Raw genomic sequence first — 5,822 nt, forward strand, 5'->3', positions numbered from 1 at the left:
AGGCTGCTGTAAAAGTGGGCGGTCGATGTTGAGCTGTATTGTAAATGGGGGGAGAGAGAGAGATATTCCATACCCTGCCTGGATTGTGTCTGTTTATTTAACAGAGTTATATAAATTAAGTCCTGCTCTCTGCCAGCGCTGGTCCACAGTGATCACATTCTTTATTCCCTGACGATTTTATACCAGGCTGAGATCAGTGTGTTGCAGCCATAAAATCATGCCTGTGTCAGACCGTACGAGACAATTTTTGCATAATTTACACAGAAAAAGACACGTATTCTAAACTACATTTTAATATTTTATGAAGAAAATGCTTGTCTGAGTGATTTTTAGTGCATTGCCAGGTGGTTGCTTATATGGCTCAGGTCCCTCCTTAAATGCAAGTCTGGTTGTGTTTGAAGCTTAGGCAGCTGACTTGTTTCCTTGCTGCTTTATCAGGCAATGACTTTGCATCGAATCTGCTCAGCTAAACGTCGGGGCCGCACCGATCTCAAATCGTAAATATCCTACATGTTGAATATTTACCATAGAAATCCTTTTGTGTGGGTGGAACCCCAAGGACAAATGCGCACACACACTCTGTAGATTGTCATGTGGAACGAAACTATTTCCAATCAGAAAGCAAGCTGATGAAAGCTGTAAGTATTGCTCTCCACCAGCTCACGCTGTAACATGTAAAGTCCACGTTCACGCTGTCTCCACAACTTCATCCAAACCTTTTTATTTCTTTATTTTTTTTCTGTGAATTTTCGGTAAAAAAAATAAATGCAAATACTATTATCGCCATTTCTTCTTGCCCGTCGTCCACCATTTGTTTACTCTAAAGTCACGTTTGATCGTGCAAGATTTCCCACAGTCGGGACTCTGGTTGTTTGTGGATGGAATCGGTTGAGTGTGTGGTGTGCTGTCTTGGTCACATCGCAGTACTCCACAAAGTATAAGAACAAAATCTATGATCTTTTATTATTACGTTTGTGGTCTCTCACATTAGTGTGGGCCAGCATTAAGTAAATATTTACTTACTACAATATTAATTTTTTTGCTAGAAATTAAATCAAAGGGGGAAAAGTTGGACAAAAACATATCATACCCAGCTAACAGGGAACGTTCTGGCAAGGTTCTATCAAAGTTATAAACAAACATTCTTCCAGTAACATTAATAGTCTTTAATAACATTCTCAATGTTAGCACAAAAACGTTATTTATACGCAGAACGTTTTTTTTTTTTTTTCTTATACCTTTTTAGCTGTTCATTTACAGAACAATCATGTTTTGGGGACCTGTAAACGCAAACTCTTGAAAACAAAGTTTGCAATGTGCATGTTTTTGAAAACAATACCATTATCAAAACCACAATTTTGTGAAACGCACATGCATATTATGTGTTCAGCCTATCCACCTTATTTTTCAACACGGAAGTAAGCCGTTTTCTGTGAATGTGCGAGACTTCCGGTTAATTAGCCGCTGTAGAGAAATAGCGAGGAGAATAACAAAGTGCAGTAAACGGTAAAACTGCATGCACTACAAACCAGTGTGTTCATAAATAAGATAATACATTCAAATAATATGGTAAGACACACCAGTTTGCAATATCAAGCAGCAAATAGCTGGAAGCGGATGAGACCGGAAGCCAGACACATTCAATTTACAAATGGCCGCGGCTGCTGTTGCAGGAAATATAACGTGTATGTGTGTAGGCACGTGGTGATTCTTTACAAAGTGACATCGCCAACTGCTGGCCTGGCAAGAATAGTACAGCATTTTTAGTAGTTTTCACGGATCCATGTGAATGGGAATCCTTTGACAATGTTGTGTCTGTTCAAGAAACTTGTAAAAAACACAAAGGAAAAACTTTTCCATTTTTAGTATATTGTTGTTGTGTAAATGTACCCTTAGTTGGACAACTTTTTTTTTTTTAAAGCTGCAGTCCATAACTTTTTTTGGTTAAAAACGATACAAAATCAATATTTGAGCAAGTACATAACCAGACAGTGTTCAAAACGATCGCCTTACCTTAGCCCGATTCAAATCGGTTATCTTATAATGTTTTTTAATTTGAGTGATACTGGTAGGAATTCGCGGGAAATTCGAGCATGCCGCTGCCTAATTACGTCACATCTGTAAACATAAAGAAGTTGTCCCGGCTAGTAGGTTGTATCGCATATGAGGATGCTGCAGGTGGCGGATCGTTTATAGCCTTTTCTCACAGCAGCCAGAATAATTAAATTTGTCATTTTGATGGCAGATTGTAATCCAGAAAGGGTTGTGTTTATGAAACACATGTGACTGAAATTAAATTATATTCCAGTTTTAAATGTGCATCTGATTACAGATAGCATAAGTGGGATTACACAAGATTTGTATTTTAAAGAGAACCAGTTCGAAGGAAGAATAATTTGCCTTTTGGGTTAAAATAATTTCTTTATAGGAAATTCAAATGGTATGACAATTAGAGATTAGACTGTACAGAAATTGAAATCTACACGCTAATACACACTATACACATAGTCACGCAATGCTGATGTTGTTAACATTAACAATTTGAGAAAAAAGTATAACAATAATAATAATTTGCACGGTTTGATTTGATATGAGCTAATTGATTGTTAGATTTAATCACCATTGGTAGCGTGATTTATTGTAATGCTTTTTTCCTCAGTTGGTCAAAACAAAAGTGGCAGACTTGTTACTTGTTCAGATGACAATATCTGGTGAAAATGCTTATTTGGGTCATATATTCCAAGACGTAGGCTAGAATCTGTGATTGCAAAGTACAGTGAATATCTACACTGGTGCGGTGACTGACTGCCACACATTCACCTCAAAACATTAGTTGTGCCGATGCACAACCCACGCAAGGAAGATAATTGCGCAAATAACTGCAATTGCAAGTTTTCAAACAGAGCTGGTGACAAAGAGGCAAAACTTATTGACTGCAGCTTTAACTACTGGTTTCAAAAGCAAAGTTCCCATAATATTTGTAAAACAATAAAATTGAATGTTTTCTTAGAACATTCTTAGAACATAATTTTGTTAGCTGGGTTGGCAGCGATGCATACACCTATGCTGCCTTAAAAAAATCTGTCATAAGAAGGTGTCTTAGTAGACACAGATGTTATCATTGGATTCAGATGTGGCTTGTTGCCTTCCTACCTCTGTATGCCGCCTGCAAGAGGCAGCATTTTTCAGCCTTCAGACACAGCATATGAGATTTTTATTTTTTTTGTCTAGCAAGTGAAAACCATAAATCTAATCACCACACTTCTCAAACTACTTTAATACTTCAATTTAGAGATTATTTGAAGGCTCTTATTCTAAATATGTTTCACAAATATACTGTATGTAAACCAGTAAAGCAGTCAAAACAAATCATCATGCTATAACTTCCTAAATTGAATGCTAGCCATCAGTTGGCACTAAAGCACTTTTCATAAGCCGCTCTAAGCAAGTATGTCTGTTAAATGCAGTAAATATAATCTGCATGGCGTGATCTATTTTAGGTGCTTAACTAATTCCATGGCGCACCTCTACATAAATATTTGTTTCCAGGCATTCCCCGCTTCACCTCGTGTGCATTTCTGTCATAAGCGCCTTTCGCAAACTCACACTGTGCTCATAACCTCACGTGGTGACCCAGTCACAAACGGCAGTGGGATGCTAAGTTCACATAACCTCGAAAAGACCCAGAGCTTGACATGATGAATCGCGGATCTTCGTTAGCGAGGCTCATGTGGCTGCCGTCCAATGTGTCAGCAGGCCCGTGGCGGGAAGGCTTATCTCGCATTACCCAGTGTCTCCCCTGCCGAGAACGCGCTCCTGTCATCAGCGGGAACGTAGGAGGAGGATTGCGCTTCACCTCTTGTAATGGAGCGCCGTTCTGCTGTTGTCCTCAAGTGTGGTTTTACATGGACGAGAGAACCCAGGGGAGGAATAGTATCTTTTTCTTAACATATGTGTGCGAAATTCTGTTGCCAGGCCAGATACTAATGAGGGTGAACAAAGAGATGTTGTTTGGTGGTCTAAAAATACTCCCTTACTTTTATTTTCTCTTCCATACTTGCTTCCCGTACATGTCCACTCTATCTCTACAATCATAACGGCCCTCCAGGTGGAATTTAATAAAGGCGAGCGACTTAGTTTGTCAGCGAGTGGATTAGAGGTAGATTGAATTGGACAGCGCAAGAACAGAAAAATGGGTCAGTGTTGTGGCGGGGGAGGCAGGAAGTTTCCCGATGGCAAACGGGCCCTTCAGACGAAAAGTGTCAGTTGCAAATCAATTATAATCTCCTTAGCCTGCCGCAATTACCGCTACATTCTTCCCTTCCAGCAGATGCAAATACCACCGGAGGATATTTATCCTGAACTGTGGCAGGGAGATTTTTGCACTTTCGGCAAAGTGTTTGTAGATGCTTACACGAGGCAACAAAGTCTTCCCAGAGCACATTAACCTGGTCATCTAATGCAGACTGGCATGTTTTCAGGCTGAAGGTGTGACAGTCACATGACAGCTTTTTCCCAAATGTTTCCACTTTTTTTAAAGGTAAATAATGGAGCCGGTTAGAACCACAAACCGTGCGGCCAATTGAGAACCTTTTAATGGCAGTGTTCCCTCTAAGCTGTGCGTCATCATGTTTTAAAGAAGAGTGGCTTGATTAAGTGGTGGAAATAATGGATGACGGGCACAGAATGGTAACAAAAATTATGAGCCTAATAAATAATTGACTTCTAAAGAGGAATTCATGAGCGATAAATAAACATTAATTTTGATGGTTGCAAAAGATGCAAAACCTAATAAAAACTCTCACTATAAATGCTTAATTATATTATGTTATATTATATTATAAAGAATTGAACTGTTCTGTGTGTCAAGTTTCAGTTTGTTTTGGACTCCATTTTGTTTGATTTTCTTTAGGTCCTGTTTTCCTTTGTTCTTTTCCCTCCGCCCCTTAGTTGCCATGGTAACCTTAATTAAGAGATTCAGTTCGGCTGTGTTTGTTCTATTAGTCTCGTTTGTGTTTCCTATTTAAGTTGTGTCTTTGGTTTCAGTTGATGTTCATTCACTGGTTTGGTTTCGTGTGTTTCCATGCCTGTCTGTAAGTTTCTCTAGCGTTACAATTAAAGTTTAGTTTGTCTCTTGATCTTCTGCCTTTGCTTCTAAGGACTACACACCTGACATTGTTTTTTTATTTTTTTTTTATAGAATTTCTTGGTTAGTAACAGCACTGTAAAAAGTTTTCTCAGTTAACCTGAAATATGCATTTAGTTACATCAAGGGTCAAATCAATGTAGCACATTAAAGTAAAAAATTACACACTTTTTGTATGTGCGCTGTACAGGTCTGGTATAAAGAATGTTTGCTCAGGTGGCCGAAATGTTCAGCAAGAAAAAGAATTAGAGGGAACATTGTTTAAGGGTGTTTTGTGTTCATTTTGGGGGTCTAGAAGTGGTTTGCAATAATTTTGCATAGATGTGAAGCTTCAAAACAAACTCAGGACATCCTTTAATTGTGAGGTTTGCTTATGTGTTTTGTAAATGCTTATTATGATTGCTTTTTCACATTTGATTCTAAATATCTTTAGTTACAGATTACCATACAAAATGAATGACACAATAAAATAGTGGAGATGCGTATTACAGTTCTATTCAGATTGGGAAAGCTTTTGTCTTCTACACAGACTCTCAAAGGACTTTAGTTTTATGCAAATTTCAGGCTGAGAGTTTAAAGTGTAGTTCTCTAAGGCCCTGTCCACACAAACGTGGTTATTTTTAAAACCGCAGCTTTTTCTATGCGGTTTGGCTGTTCGTCCATACGCAAACGCAGC

The sequence above is a fragment of the Sinocyclocheilus anshuiensis genome, unplaced genomic scaffold (genome assembly GCF_001515605.1).
Source record: "Sinocyclocheilus anshuiensis isolate Anshui unplaced genomic scaffold, SAMN03320099.WGS_v1.1 scaffold564, whole genome shotgun sequence".
NCBI lineage: Eukaryota > Metazoa > Chordata > Actinopteri > Cypriniformes > Cyprinidae > Sinocyclocheilus > Sinocyclocheilus anshuiensis.